Below are 17,408 nucleotides of genomic sequence, written 5' to 3' on the forward strand. Positions count from 1 at the left end.
GCATTTCAGATTGGAGTACCATTGTGGTTTTCCTGCACTGTAAAAGTGACTAGTATTCCGCTAGCAGCATTCTGTGCATACATGCTACTATGTTGAAGACTGTCAAAAAAGAACGAAGAAGTTCATGGCTGCTAAATCTGGTTCACATTAGCTCTAAACAAATTTGAAACAGGGTTTGATTCTGAGAGAGCCATTCGTATGGTATCCCAGCGATATCCCGGATTGGTTGCTTGGTATGAAAGAGGGGAGGTTGAGTAAGACCCTAGCCACAGGAAACGTGTCACAATAGATGAAGATGAAGGCTAGAGTGTCATTGTGGAAGTAGAAACATGCCCTTTGTGCTGGTGGGGTGTTCCCTAAGGGGACGGCACCCTGCAGTGAAACAAATGGTAAAAAGGGGAGATGATCAACCCTTGGCTGTTGGACTTGGCTGGAGGATGCCCAGCTCTCAGTCGGGAGCCTTGGAGGTAGCTCAAACAGTAAACAATGACTGCAGGAGCCAAGAGGGGTCTCCCTCTGTTCAGCAGCATCAAAACGGAGGCTCGAAAATAACAATTTACAGCGGTAAATTAAACAGAGCACATTCTAGTCCCAATGCCCCTACAGACAGTTATGCTGAGGAATGGCATATAGTCAACCAGCTAACTATCCTTGACTATATCTGAATTCAGTCTACATGAATCCTACCCTCAAGTGAACTAAGGAAGTCATTATAAGAATCTATCCCACCTACTATACAATGCAAGTAGCATAATTAAAGAAGAAAGGTGCCACATCATTTATTGCACTCTTTGACATTACCCTATTATACCCTAGTTGTCATGAGAGAAAAATTATACCCGCAGTCAAATCGCTTTTACTCAGTCAGAACAATGTTGTATCACTAAACTGTTACACTACCCACCACGGACGAGAGACTTGAGCCCAATTTCAGTGGATCAGGTAGAGTGCACATCAATGCAATAGTGACACAAATGAAGTGTGACATAGCTATTGACCTTGTCATTTGCTCCTTTCTCTCCAGGTAAGAAGTCTGGATTGTTGTCAACCCCTCTTCTCTTCAAAGACCTGTTCCATAGATGGAGGGCGTTCCTCCACTTTGATGTTAGACGTGAAAATGTCAACTCTTTTTTTGTTGACAGTGAAATGTCAGTTTTTATATGGTATGTGATGGTAGGCTAACTACTTTTTTACACGTCTTAACTTGAATTTACTAGGTGGACATGGGAGTTTCCCTATGGGATATTCCCACTCCAGAATTGAGTTCCTTGTTTTGATGTATCCTTTGGGAGAACCTTTGTCGTATTCTTGTCCACCAGATGTGTATAGAATTGCATGTCTGAAATGTGTATGACCTGCAAAATATATAACAGCCATGGGTTTTCATTTTTGGTTTTACCATCATTTCTATGTTGTTTTTATTGATATAAAACTACATTTCCACCCTCTAACATTTGATAACATAATGGACGAGTCAGGATTATCCCCATAGTGATTTTGTGGATGATGTACAAAACAACATCGCCCTTTCAGTTATCTGCAAAAAGCTTTAATATATCTCAGAGACATTTAATTGTCTAAGAATCACTCACTAACACTCATATTATATATACATTCACCTTGGAAATAGGATTCTATGTGTATAGGTTGAAACTAGTACATTAACTGTTTTGATAGAAGGTAAGAGACGTTGTGAATTGAATTGACGTCTTTGAGAATTGATGTGATGCATGTGAGATACTGTAATGCATTGAGATACTGTATTGTATGTACACATTTCCACCTCTATCATTCCAGTATCCCTGCACATTGTTAATATGGTATTGTAACTGACCCTGTATATAGCTTCTTACTTTCTCGTGTTCTTTTCATTTCATATGTTTATTTCTGGTGTGTTTTGGTTCTACCTTTTTGTACTATTGATATTCTTCACTGCATTGTTGGGTTTAAAGCTTGTAAGAAAGGCATTTCACTATACTTGTGCACGTGAGATTAACACTTGAAACTTGAAACACACACAACAAAATAAGATCAGTAGATTCCTGACAGGAAATGATACAGAGATAATGATATTGGACCTATTATCATTATCTCGTTCAATATCAATCCATGGTCATCAGGCTGCAGAGGATTTTACAGTTGGAGGTTGAAGATTACTCACATTAAGCTGACGTGAAAATGGACAAGCCTTTTCTGGCTGTAGAGCATGTCACCACTGGAGGGATATTACAAGCTAAACCCATAAGGCCACTGTGTCTGAATTAACTCATTTCGGAATTATTTTCCTATTATCCAGATCACAAAGGTCAACAAAGGCCCAGTGCCATCAAAAAAATAGATTTCGCTGTGTTTTATATACAGTATACTTCCACACACTATGAGGTTGGAATAATTCAGTGAAAATGATGGCAGTGCCCTAGCCTCTCTGCCAATAACAGCTCCCCACTCAGACCAGTCCCAGACAGTCCGAGCAAAATTCTTGCTTGAGAAATGTATCTTTGCTAAAAGCTATTTTTGTAAAAAAAAAAAAAAAAAAATGAATTGAAAAGAATCACAGTAAGGTACTTAATTGTTACCCAGAAATGATTTGATGTTGAGATAAAATCGGCTGCATTAGACCTTTAAGTAAGTATCTTTTCTTACACTGGTGCTGAAAGTCATGGTCCTCTGAGAAAATGTGCCGTTGCACTGTCTTGCAGTTAAATGACTAAGTGGCCTCATGGGTCGAACGGTATTAATATTTGTCATAATTAATAGACATTATTGAATAAACCAGTCGAGAATCCCGAAGATCCAGAAAATGTAACTCACTGACCGAAATTCACAATTGTTGTATTGAATTCATTTATCTGATGCCCCAGCACGCAAGTACCTTAGCCAAACCTGAAGACACTTGCGTGCTGAGACAAAGGTAACTCTCCCATAACAGTCTCTGCAGTGTGAGGGTCTAGATCTGTCAAACGTGCTCGGTGACTTCACGCTCATGTGGGACAATTAGACTCACACTTTCAGCCTTTGATTTGTATGCACACTGATGGGTCAGCGACTGAAGAATAATTTATTTCCCCTAGTAAATGTGATTTTATTTGAGCAAACGAGTTGAGGAGGTCATGCCTATGATGTAACGGCCCCAGTCAATCTTCCCTCTCTGGGTTTACGGAGAGTTTGTCAGTCTAAGACCATGGTTAACATTTAAAGCAACGTGAGTAGAATGATTGATAGGTTGTGTGCTTGTGGTAAAGCCATGATCACTTACATGGACATGTGTAAAAAATGTCCATAGGCAATTTGTGTTATGTACATCTATGTCCATTACAATAATAGTACTCTACATCACACTGGGGGGATGCCTTCATTCTCACTTTGTTTCAATTGTTAGCATGAAGCTGATCGATCTTGATCTGGGGTCAGATGTGATAGATCTAACCACAGATCCAACACCAGTCTTCTTTTGATTAAGAATGTTGGCAGGAATGGTCAGCATTTCAGGGGGCCTATGTGAAAGTTTCGTTTTTACTTCATGAGTTGAATATGCTGCCTGCCTGACATGGCTTCACTTATCATCCCATTTCGCTCTGTTCCTGTATGACTCCATGGCCTGTTGTCACTGAACTAACAAAATGACAAAGTTCAGAGCTCCACATATGACCCTTTAAGCTGTGTAGGGTTGTGAGTTGGAATTCAAAGGTGCTAGTGAAAATTGTAAGCATCCACTACTGGTGAGTGTCAAAGGAAACAATACTGCCGTTTCCCACCCAGAAAATAAGATTGTGTGAGAATAATCTCTCCACCACTCTACTTGAATACATGAATACATAAACAGGTTAGTAAATACCAGGAATGTAATGTTATTGCGTCTAACTTGAGCTTTTTTTTCAGCCTGCTCTAAGAAAGATTTAGCGCTGAACACTGAAATAGAGTACACCCTTAGAAAAAATAGTACCATCTTGAACCTAAAAGGGTTCTTCAACTGTTCCCATAGGAGAACCCTCTGATTAAACTTTTTTGGTTCCAGGTAGAACCCTTTTGGTTCCTGGTCTAACCCTTTTGGTGTCAGGTATAACCCTTTTAGGTTCATTTTAGAACCCTTTCTACAGTGGGTTCTACATGGAACCCAAGAAGGTTCTACCTGGAACCAAAAAGAGTTCTACCTGGAACTAAAAAGCATTCTTCTTTGGGAACAGCCGAAGAAGCCTTTTGGAACTCTTTTTTCTAGTGTATAGAGGTAAAACCTTATTACTAACCTCTTGCTACCGTCTAATGATTTATGAATGAGTTATCATCATGTATCCTATTCTAAAGTGTGACTTGACGTATCATTTATGAATAAGTTACCACTTTTATAACCGTCCTTGGAGTTATTTACTGCAAAAATGTATCACTTGGTGAGGAAAAAAGCTGTATCTTAATAAAATATTAATTTGCTTGTCTTTTGTATCAGATAAGTAGCAAGAGAGCACGAGTGGCGCAGTGGTCTAAGGCACCACTACAGCCTGGGATTTGATCCCAGGCACTGTCACAGCCGGCCGTGAATATCCCTTTGAGCATGGGAAAGTTAAAAAATACGCTTTGGATGGTGTATCAACACACCCAGTCACTACAAAGATACAGGGGTACTTCCTAACAAAGTTGCTGGAGAGGAAAGACACCGCTCAGGGATTTGACTACGATGCCAATGGTGACTTTAAGACAGTTACAGAGTTTAAAGGGATACTTTGGTATTTTGGCAATGAGAAACTTGATCTACTTCCCCAAAGTCAGATGAACTTGTGGATACCATTTTTATGTATTTCTGGCCAGTATGAAGGAAGTTAGAGGTACAGTGGTTCCTCCTTTAAAAGTTGTGTCATACTGCAGCACACCTTGCAGACTGCTGCAGATTTCTTTGACGCGTTATTTAAATGTCAGCCATTTTTACCACTAATGCACGTTATTGCTAGTTTGACCACCAGAGGGCATCTTTGAGAAGCATTTGATAGTCTTCCATATTGGCATTACTAGAGAATGTTATATATATTTGGGAAGAACATAGTATATGGGATTGATTTTAAGAAATTTAGTTTAATTCATTTGATTAATATTATGGTGTTTCTTTTCCAAGAAAAACGAAAAACACAACCTTCAGGGTTTCCGTCAGGATGGAATGGAAATTATGGCGCTGTACAACGTGACGGTCAGGAGTAGGCTACAGCATAAGAGGATTCTAAATTAATATCTAAGGGGCATAACATTTCCACACCGTTATTTTAGTGTAACCAATACCAAAACGGAGATTCAGTGAAAATAAAAATCTAATTGATTTATCAAGACCAGTCTCCATGCTTGTCTCAGAGCAGCATGAAATGATGCTGAAATAGTTTTGCTTCAAATCCTATTGCTTCTAACTTCAATATGCTTTTAAAATAAATAAGACCTACCTACACCACTTTAAACAGCACATTACTCAACACTAGTGAGACTCATTTCACCTACGTTAGGCCTACAGTATTTTTAGAAATATTTTTTTCAATGACGTGAGTCTCAGCCAATAATTGCATTTAGAGGATTGGAGGACTCTATATTAATTTATAAGGGGCACTTTTCTTTAGGATCTGTGAGAATATCTGAGAAAATCTAAGGGGCTTTTATATAATTCTAAATCAAGTAATAATAATAATAATCACTTTGTTTAAAAAGTAATTATATTTTGGAGATTATTTAGTTTTCATTTATCCTAGAGTGAGCGAGAAAAAGGCCATTCTTGAAAATGGGGTGAGACATTCTCAAAATTGGTAAATAAAGCCAGTTTGTGATTTAGAATTATTTATTTCTGGAGAAACCAAAAGCCACCTCATGGATCTCCCTGTGGCAGCCGACACGGGTGTCAAACCAGCATCTGTAGGAAAGCAGTTTGCTTTGCGATGTAGTGTTGAGAATGCAAGTAGATATCCATAGATAAAGGGCCTCATTGTAAAAATCCAGAAGTATCCCTTTAATGGCTGTGATAGGAGAAAACTGAGCAAACCTCAACAATATTGTAGTTACTCCACAATACTAACCTACATGATAGCTTAAAAAGAAGGAAGCCTGTCCAGAAATATTCCAAACATGCATCCTGTTAGCAATAAGTAAAAGTGCAAAACTTTTTTTACTGAATACGTTATGTTTGGGGCAAATCCAACACAACACAGCACTGAGTACCACTCTTCATATTTTCAAGCATGGTGGTGGCTGCATCAAGTTATGGATATGCTTGTCATTGGCAGGGACTAGGGAGCATTTTAGGATAAAAAAAAATGGAATGGAGCTAAACACAGGTTAAATCCTAGAAGAAAACATGGTTCAGTCTGCTTTCCAACAGACACTGGACAACAAATGCACCTTTCAACAGGACAATAACCTAAAACGCCAGGCCAAATATACACTTACCAATACGATATCAAGTGTTCCTGAGTGGCCTAGTTACAGTTTTAAATTGGCTTGGAAATCTATGGCAAGACTTGAAAATAGCTGTCTAGCGATGATAAACAACCAACTTGAAAAGAGTTTTAAGAATTTAAAAAATAATAATCTGCAAACATTGTACAATCCAGGTGTGCAAAGCTCGTAGAGAGGTACCCAGAAAGACTCAACAGCTGTAATCACGGCCAAACATCTATTAACTCAAGGGTGTGAATACTTAAGTAAATGATATATTTCTGAATTTCTTTGTCAATCATTTTTTAAATTTATTCTAAAAACATGTTTTCACTTTGTCATTACGGGGTATTGTTTGAAGATGGTAAGAAAAACAACAACTATATTTAATCCATTTTGAATTCAGGCTGTAACACAACAAAACGTTGAATAAGTCAAGGTATATGAGTACTTTCTGAAGGCACTGTATCCGATGTATCAAGATGCAACTCATGAAGCATACATATTGCAGCGCCATGTTAGAAAAACATATTGGGAAAAAAGATAGAAACTCTGAATTCCAATTCCTTGTGGATGTGGCCCTATGAACTACAGTCTGCCAAGGTTGCTGAAAATCGATCATATGAAATATTGATGTATATCAAGGCAAGAGACAACAGAAGTGCACTGAGCTGTGTACGGTTAAGGTCAAAAACAGGTGCTTGACCTCTCATGAGTTGAGTCCACATTGCATTAGACTTTTAGAAGATAACACAAATGCATTTTAACATAATATGATACATGAGGACGGCACCTGTTTTAATTTGTATCTATTGCTCCCTTTTGAATGTAACAATTTATTTGCAATGTTGAAATTGTAATTGTGTAGTATTGAATTGAAGTTATCATGCTTGAATTGTTGTTCCCATGGCACCATTGGGAATGAGACCCCGGTGTTAATGGGTTCCCCTGCTTAAATAAAGGTTATATATATTATATATATATTACATATAATTAATCCAATATATATTATTGGATTAATTATAGTAATTGTCTGTGATCAAGACCAATCATTATCCTCACACTGGAGGCACTGACTACCTACCATCCCATGTTAACCTCATCACCATTTTACCACCATCCGAAGTTATAAATATATTGAAAAGTATGAAGTACAGATAATATTTATTTTCCCTCTCTTAGAAATACATTACTTCATCTGGCATGCTGTTAGAATGTTCCAGCCTTTCTTCTGCTTCTAAGAAACACGCTGGCACCTAGTTAACATTCTCCTATAATGCATAGCTAAAATTCTTCCTCTGTAATACATACTTCATGTTCCCCTCCAATACTTCTGCACTGGAGCATGTAAAGCCCGGCCAACATCACACAGGGACCATATGTTCGCCCAAGCAGCTGTGGTCAATCTGTTAACAGACGATTTAAAATTAAATAGTTCCTTATCCGGCAACCAAATTAAGGGTGGTATTGGATCCTTTGTGTCAATTCCTTTGCAATTTGACCAGTAGAGTGGAGACCAATGGAGCATGGGTTCTTATCTTCCAGCCTCCTGCCCGTGAAGTTTAAAATATGTTCCTCGTCTAAGCCATAAAGAAAGAAAAAAAACTGTAATCACAGCCATATCTCCATGAACAGACCCTCATGCTCATCACAACATGTACATGTGACGGAAGGTTGTATTCACATTTAAAGGTGTACAAGTCAACTGCCATAGGAAAATCAGGCCTGCTGACTTCAAAATGTCCATCACAATGTAATGTGATTAAGATAATGATTATGCTTATCAGTGTTGTTGACGTACGTGGACGCAGGATAAAATGCTGTTTTTGAGATACTGACGTCTACAGCTGAGCCAATTGAAATGTTGTAGCATGGTTCATTCTCCTCACCTCCTAGTTGTTATTTACTTAGACTAAATAAGTCAAACCAATACCAGTTAGATTTTCTACTTTACTTTGTCCTTTTAGATCCGACGGAGCCATAGGATAGTGATGAGTATCTCTGAGCAGTAGAAGTAGGCCTTTATAAAACCAGGGATACGTTTAGTCCATGGCAAAGAGCCTCACCTGGAGACTTAATTTACTCTTCCGCCCTGTCCAAGCTATAGCATCAATGAAAGGGGGAACTGGCAGCCTTGCTTTGTCTGTCACACCCTGATCTGTTTCACCTGTCTTTGAGATTGTCTCCACCTACCTTCAGGTGTCACCTCTTTTCCTCATAAGTCCCTGGGTACTTATTCCTGTGTTCACTGCTTATCTGTTGCCAGTTCGTCTTGTTTGTCAAATCAACCAGCATGTTTTTCCGTTCTCCTGCTTTTTCCTTCGCTTTGTTTTGCTAGTCCTCCCGGTTGTGACCTTTGCCTGGCTGGACTCTGAACCCGCCTGCCTGACCATACAGCCTTCCCTGACTTTGAGCCTGCCTGCCATTCTGTACCTCCTGGACTCTGACCTGGTTTTGATCTTTTGCCTGTCCACGACCATTCTCTTGCCTACCCCTTGGAGTATAATAAATATCAGAGATTCAAACCATCTGCCTCCCATGTCTGCATCTGGGTCTCGCGTTGTGCACTTATATTGTCACCACACCACCATGTTACATAACAAGGCCTCTGTCCCACATGGCACCCTTTTCCCTATGTAGTTCACTACTTTTGACCTTAAAGTGCATCACGTAGGGAATAGGTTACCATCGGGCAAACAAGGCATTTCTGCTCCTCTGTCTATGGTGTCTCTGAGTGGACCCGCCATTTTCGTTTACAAAGTAAAATCGAAGCATCTCGCTGCAATTTTTAAGCGTGCATGCTCGCTCATTTGTATTAATTGAAAAACCCTTCACACTTCGCTGAGCGTGTCAGGATACCAATTCACTCCGTAGCCTCTGTAGTGCTAGCTCAGTCAAAATGGCTACCCGACAGTCTAGTTAACCTCTAACCCCTAGATTTTCACCTCCTTAGCTGTGAGCAAACTTGAATATGGCAGAGGTGCGTGTAAACACACAGCCTGATATCTGTGATATTCTATTTATCTTGTCTTACAGACAAGCCAATCTGGAGGCAGTGTTGGGACAGTGCACCTCAAATCGCCCTGGAGAGACTCAGATCTGGCCTTGTCTCTTTCAGCTAGGCATCAATGTAAATGATACCAGACTACCTGCGATACTCAATCCCAGGAAAGGATTTTCCGAATCCAGGAAGACTATTTCCAGGAGCACACCTTAGTGACAAATGCAGCAAAGCAGCCAAATTCTACCTTCACAGTTCTGTATACCTCCTCAATTCTCTGATTGGGAAGCTGCCGTGTCAGGTTTTCCAATCTCTCCTCAGCCAATCTAAGAGAGGAAAGGGAAAGGAGACAACACTCAATGCACCTTTTTATGTGTAAATGATTTCACAGGGGGTTTCGATCTCTCAGAAGCATGTATTTAAAAGAGAAAGAAGTGAAGAAGAAATGTAGAATGTTATGTTTATCAAGCAAACCTAATGAGATCAGGCACACACATTCAGGTTAAGGGTTCTAGTCATCTACTATTGAGTTACTGTCGCCTGTAAGCTTGATGCAGTTGATTACAAAATTCATTTCAGACTTATCTTGCCTTTGGGATTAGTAGCAATTGTGTTAGGTTGTCACCTTTGCTGCTGAATATTTGACATATCCCCTATTTTGTTCATGACAGGTTGATGAATAAAGCAAAGTCATCCTATGTGGGTGAATTGGAGAGGGGAATTTACAATGCCAGTTAGGACCATTTGCATACCGTTTGATTGCATGTTAAGTAAGCCCATTAAATACGATCTTGGAGGAGGATTTAGTATGTTTTTTTGAGGGCATTATTGACGTAAAACAATTATAATGTGTAATTAAATAGAACCTGTTTAGTAATTACTTTAATGACTGTGTCACTACACAATATGTTTTTAGATAGCATCTGAAATTATTTGCCACAGCTTAGCAATATTTGGGGAAAAAGCACTAAAACTGAGAGGAAAATTACCTTTCTCTATTCATTGAAGCAACACTTCAAAGAAAATGCTAGTAGAAGCTCAATCATTCTATGATCTGTCCTATAATTGATTTAGAGGTTTTATAGGGTTAACCTTTACCTTTTTTACGCTTTGAGATTAATGACTTACAATGGCTTGCGAAAGTATTCACCCACTTGGCATTTGTCCTATTTTGTTGCCTTACAACCTGGAATTAAAATTGATTTTTGGGGGGTTTGTATCATTTGATTTACACAACATGCTTACCACTTTTATTGTGATTCAAACAAGAAATAAGACAAAAAAGCAGAAAACTTGAGTGTGCATAACTATTCATCCCCCAAAGTCAACACTTTGTAGAGCCACCTTTTGCAGCAATTACAGCTGCAAGTCTCTTGGGGTATGTCTCTATAAGCTTGGCACATCTATCCACTGGGATTTTTGCCCATTCTTCAAGGCAAAACTGCTCCAGCTCCTTCAAGTTGGATGGGGTCCGCTGGTGTACAGCAATCTTTAAGTCATACCACAGATTCTCAAATGGATTGAGGTCTGGGCTTTGACTAGGCCATTTCAAGACATTAAATGTTTCCCCTTAAACCACTCGAGTGTTGCTTTAGCAGTATGCTTAGGGTCATTGTCCTGCTCGAAGGTGAACCTCCGTCCCAGTCTCAAAACTCTGTAAGACTGAAACAGGTTTCCCTCAAGAATTTCCCTGTATTTAGCGCCATCAATCATTCCTTCAATTCTGTCCAGTTTCCCAGTCCCTGCCGATGAAAAACATCCCCACAGCATGATGCTACCACCACCATGCTTCACTGTGGGGATGGTGTTCTCGGGGTGATGGGAGGTGTTGTGTTAGCGCCAGACATAGTGTTTTCCTTGATGGCCAAAAATATCAATTTTAGTCTCATCTGACCAGAGTAACTTCTTCCATATGTTTGGGGAGTCTCCCACATGCCTTTTGGCGAACACCAAACGTGTTTGCTTATTTTGTCCTTTAAGCAATGGCTGTTTTCTGGCCACTCTTCCATAAAGCCCAGCTCTTTGGAGTGTACGGCTTAAGGTGGTCCTATGGACAGAAACTCACATCTCCGCTGTGGAGCTTTGCACCACCTTCAGGGTTATCTTTGGTCTCTTTGTTGACTTCTGAAGGTAATTGGTTGCACCAGATCTTATTTAGAGGCTTCATAGCAAAGGGGGTGAATACATATTCCCACACCATTTCTGTTTTATTTTTTATTTTTTATTTTTTAAATAAGTTATTCTTTCCATTTCAGTTCACCAACTTGGACTATTTTGTGTATGTCTATTACATGAAATCCAAATAAAAATCCATTTAAATTGCAGGTTGTAATGCAACAAAAGAGGAAAAATGCCAAGGGCGGTGAATACTTTTGCAAGGCACTGTCTATACTATGATGAACAGAAGAAGCAGATATGCATGTTTCTTCTGATGATGCAGGGTGGTATGATGACTGACCGCTACACTGTGTTTGTGTGTGTATGTGAGACATAGACCTGGAGAGAGAGAGAGAGACGAGATAGAAAGGGGGTGACGCGAGGGAGACGAGAGAGAGGGAGGGGGATAGGGAGAGATGAGATTGAGAGAGAGGGAGGGAGAGGTAAATGGTGAATTATGTTAGAGAGGTATCCCAGGGTATCCCCTCAACCCCAAGAGGAGTGCATGATGGTCTCGGCCCTCATTAGATCTGGAGCTCATCCCTCTGAGCCAGTGGAGAGAAATCTGTCTAGAAGCCGCCACAAATCCACTTTCGTAGCCATGCTCCAACTCCTCAACTGACATCCTTCCACAGACACATGTTCTCTTCTCTGTGTCTTTCTCTCTCTCTCCCTCACACACACACACGTGCACACACACACACACACACACACACACACACACACACACACACACACACACACACACACACACACACACAATACACAATCATTCTTCTCATTTATTGTGAACGAATGAACAACATTTCCTCAACAGTGAATCCGTTGCAAATGAGATGACTCAACATTTACAGTATCGTATGTTCCGCAAAAGGGCTTTCTACAAGAGAGAGTTAAGATCAATGACTCAGCATTATCACTTCTACTGTATATACAGTTGAAGTCGGAAGTTTACATACACCTAAGCCAAATACATTCTGAAAAAAAATTGTGGACCTCCTCTAGTCTGATGAAACAAAAATAAACATTTTTGGCAATAATGACCATTGTTATGTTTGGAGGAAAAAGGGGGACGCATGCAAGGCGAAGAACACCTTCGCAACTATGAAGCACAGGGGTGGCAGCATCATGTTGTAGGGGTGCTTTGCTGCAGGAGTGACTGGTGCACTTCACAAAATAGATGGCATCATGAGGAAAGGAAATTATGTGGATTTATTGAAGCAACATCTCAAGACAGCGGTCGGGAAGTTAACTCTTGGTCGCAAATGGGTCTTCCAAATGGACAATGACCCCAAGCATACTTACAAAGTTGTGGCAAAATGGCTTAAGGACCACAAAGTCAAGGTATTGGAGTGGCCATCACAAAGCCCTTACCTCAATCCTATAGAAAATTTGTGGGCAGAACTGAAAAAGTGTGTGCGAGCAAGGAGGCTTATAAACCTAACTCAGTTACACCAGCTCTGTCAGGAGGAATGGGCCAAAATTCACCCAACTTATTGTGGGAAGCTTGTGGAAGGCTACCTGACACGTTTGACCCAAGTTAAACAATTTAAAGGCAATGCTACCAAATACTAATTGAGTGTATGTAAACTTGTGACCCACTGGGAATGTGATGAAAGAAATAAAAGCTGAAACAAACCATTCTCTCAAATTTTATTCTGACATTTCACATTCTTAAAATAAAGTGGTGATCCTAACTGACCTAAGACAGGGAATTCCTACTAGGATTGAAAGTCAGAAATTGTGAAAAACTGAGTTTAAATGTATTTGGCTAAGGTGTATGTAAACTTCCGACTTCCGACTGTGTGTCTGCGTGTGTGTATGTTTGCTATGTTGCTATGCAACGTGACATGTAGACCTAAATGCCCTAACACCCCACTGTATATACTGTAGGATAATTATTGAAATGGATGTTGTGTTACAATTAATTTCCCTCCTGTAGAAAACATGTGATCATTGTAACATGGGACGTGTTCCTCCATCTAGGAATCACATTATTCTTCTTTAATCTCTATGCACATACATTGTCATGGGAAAGGATCATAGCCATTGTATCCCCTGTAGCAAAGTCTTGGCCTGCTACTGTACGAAATAATGGATGCGGTAATCAGCAATTCAACCCAATAATACATTAATTGCATCAACAACTGGCTGCGGCAGAACTAAGCTTCTTCAAGATGCACTATACAGTAATTGCGCCACTTTTTCCTGGTTGAAAAAATTATATTAGTTTGCCTAATTTCTGTTTATGTGACAAAACAAGCAAGTATAGTGTAGAGAATAATTGCACCATCTATTGTATTTTCAGCTGTTTGAAGCTGGTGTGAAGAACTGAAAGTAAGAGACGCAAATATGAAACTTAAGAATGGGAAGCATAGATATAGAGCACATACAGTAGAACAGATCTTCCACTTCTTAGACTTATTTTCAATGATAATGACAGATATATAACACACGTTTCTATGTTAATTTGGTCGGGTCGCCCAAAAAGTTACATATTGCAGCCTTAAGGAAGCGTCTTTCCTATTTTGCAGCCCATTCTGTGAATGTTGTGAATGTTGTGGAGATGGCAGATGTTGATGGCTATGTTGATGGCTATGTGCACTGGGTAGACAAGAATAAGCTGCGGGACACTTGGGGGTCCTTTAGTCTGAGGGCCCATAGAATTATAACTAGCATTCCCCCCAAAAAATGAATGACTCACTAGCCAAGCATTAGATGTTGATGCACTGTGGCATCACAGATCAACACTGCATCACACTAAGGATGTGCATGTTGTCTTCATATTTTATCATCTCATGTTGAGTTCTCCCAGGAGAAAATCCAAACATTACTCATGTGGGAGAGTTCAGGGATGAATTATGTAGCTTGCTTCACTTAATAGTTTCTGAAAGTTTTTTATGGACACCAGATTTGTATTGTTTTCAGTAGTCCGTTTGATAGAACAGACACAAAATAACTCTGTATAATCAAACATTTTGTAATTTGACAATTATTGTACAAGATATCAAAATCTCCAGTGGCGGAAAAAGTACCCAATTGTCATACTTGAGTAAAAGTAAAGATACATTAATAGAAAATGACTAAAGTAAAAGTGAGTCACCCAGTAAAATTCTAGTTGAGTAAATATTTTGTTTTAAATATACTTAAGTATCAAAAGTAAATTATTTCAAATTCCTTATATTATGCAAACCAGAGGAAACCATTACATTTTTTATTTTATTTATGTACAGCAAGGGGCATGCTCCAACACTCAGACACCATTTACAAACAAAGCACATGTTTAGTGAGTGTGCTAGATCAGAGGCAGTAGAGATGACCAGGGATGTTCTCTTGATAAGTGTGCAAACTAGACCATTTTCCTATCCTGCTAAGCATTCAAAATGTAATGAGTACTTTTGGGTGCCAAGGAAAATGTATACAGTAAAAAGTACATAATTGTCTTTAGGAATGTAGTGAAGTAAAAGTAAAAGTTGTCAAAAATATAAATAGTAAAGTACAGATACCCCAAAAACTACTTATGTAGTACTTTCAAGTATTTTTACTTAAGTACTTTATACAACTGAAAATCTCCCAAAACACAATCTGGTGACGAAACTTATAATTGGTTTTTAGAACTTCAAAGACATCCGAGCCAAAATAAAATGTATCCTGAAAAAAAGAAGCAATTTATTTTCAATAAGTTGTAATTGCAGTCTGCTCACCAGGTGAAGCCAATCAAAGGGAGGTTTATTACATTTTGAAATTAGTCAATATTATTTTAAAGTTGGTCTACTACCAAGCAGGGAAATTAAATTGTGCAGAGTAAAAAAAAGAAAGCAGTCCTGCTAGATGAGTATGCCCTTGTTCTAGTGATTGGGATCCCCCGCCCCCCAAAAGCCTTTACAGAAATGTTCACATTACGGTTCCATTTGTATTAATCCATTGCTAAACCAGCTAAACCATCGTTGGATAGACCAATATGTTCAATGATTTCCCAATACGGCTGTATTCTGGACTGTTGCTTGCCCTGTGTTTCTCATCATAGTTGGAAACAACAACGTAACAACATTTATTTGACAACTTTAACATACGTATTTGACAGCTTGTACATCTATTTTTCAATACATAATTCGATACAACCAATAATGAATCCATGAGTACATTTCATGGTTGGACAACCGTAGAAACCTGACTGAGCGTCTAATTCTTCAGCATCACATGTTCTTGTTGATTGGTGATTGGTGATTGTTTTGAGGGTGTTGATGAGTCATCCCAAAATATACAGCTATTGATTATGTATTCCCTGCAAGACGCCTACATGCATCACGTTGATCCACCTCCGGAGTCATTAACAAAATCACTTTAGCGCAGTTTTGACAAGCCTCAGTGATTGCCACTAATGAACATAGCACATCACAGATAAATCAAAGCACCGAAAAAGCTATGTTATGCACATCTCTAAGGATGAGCCTGGAAATGGAGGTATACCTTTAGAGAAGGCCCCTTGAAGATCAGAAGCGTATTGGCCAAAACCAGTCACTGTCAGTGACCACATAGACCAGGCCAACTGAAAACGAAGAGACTTGTATTAAATCAAGTTTAAAAATAATCCTGGATATTACTAAAATCACCCATCATTAGTTTTATTCAAAATCATTCATCACTATTCAATAGAAATGAAACGTTGCTATTCCTTTGATCTCGAAACTGACTGCAACGGAATATGTTGGCGCAGTGTATGCAGTGTGCAAGTTTAATAAACGCAATCCACCAATGCCCCGGGGAAAATATATAAGCATTTTACATAAGTCAAGCGGGTCGTGAAAATTCCTTGCATTTTCAATGATTAATATTAGGATTCCTCAATGTCACTGTCTCTCGTTTGTGTTACTAGCCATCGGTTTCCCAGCCACAGGTCTAACTTGACTGAAGCTTTCCTAATATTGACACTGTATGCCCAAAGATGGAGGTGGGTCACAAAAACTCTAGACTCAAACCTTCCCTGTGATCCTTGTAATATAACTTCATTTAAATAGAATTTTGTATTTCCATCCCTCATACATTAATATTTCAGCACCACCCTTGTTGGTTATAAAACATACATTAGTTCAAATATTTGTCCACGTTGTATGACTTGTGTATCGTTTATATTATAGGTCTATCAGAATGCTGGATGTCACTCACTTGAATCTAGAGGTCAGCAGAGGAACAGTATGCTCTTCATATGACTGTTGCAAACCTAGTCCCTTTGCCTTGATAGAATAAGAGAATCAAGTATCTTTGGGATGGAACAAAAAATAATTGTAATAGCTAGAATACAATACAACTGAACACAAGTGTATGACTTTAGATGTACGCCATCACAGGAATCTCAATTTCCATGGCAAACCTAACTCTCCTTGGCACTGAATTTGTTGTTGCAAGCATACTACAGTTTGTACCCAGCTGGTCATGCATCTGCAAAGGTGTATTTCCAAACTCAAGCCATTCATCCTAGGCCTCTTCCTGTTGCCTGTCTTTTCTACAAGTAGATAATGAATCATGTTTGATGAGTTATGTTTTATTTTGGCTCTGACAAAGCCCAAAAAGTAAAAAAAAAAAAAAAAAATACCCCCAAAAACTTTTTAAAATGGAGGCAAACAACGGCACTAGTTCTTTCCCTCTTATCTATCATCTCTGGCTTGGGCTTGCATCATATCATAGCACTCTCATAATTTGCTCTTGAAATGATAATGATTGAGACAATTGACCCTTTTCACTCCATAGAGGCACAAGCCCTGCATGCATTCTCTATTTTTCTTTTGACATCACTCGATCCTGCAGGCCCCTGAATTTCAAATTGGCTCTGGCGCACAAAGGCAGATCCCCCAAA

Source organism: Salvelinus namaycush, chromosome 40 (assembly GCF_016432855.1).
Source record: "Salvelinus namaycush isolate Seneca chromosome 40, SaNama_1.0, whole genome shotgun sequence".
In the NCBI taxonomy this organism is placed as follows: Eukaryota; Metazoa; Chordata; class Actinopteri; order Salmoniformes; family Salmonidae; genus Salvelinus; species Salvelinus namaycush.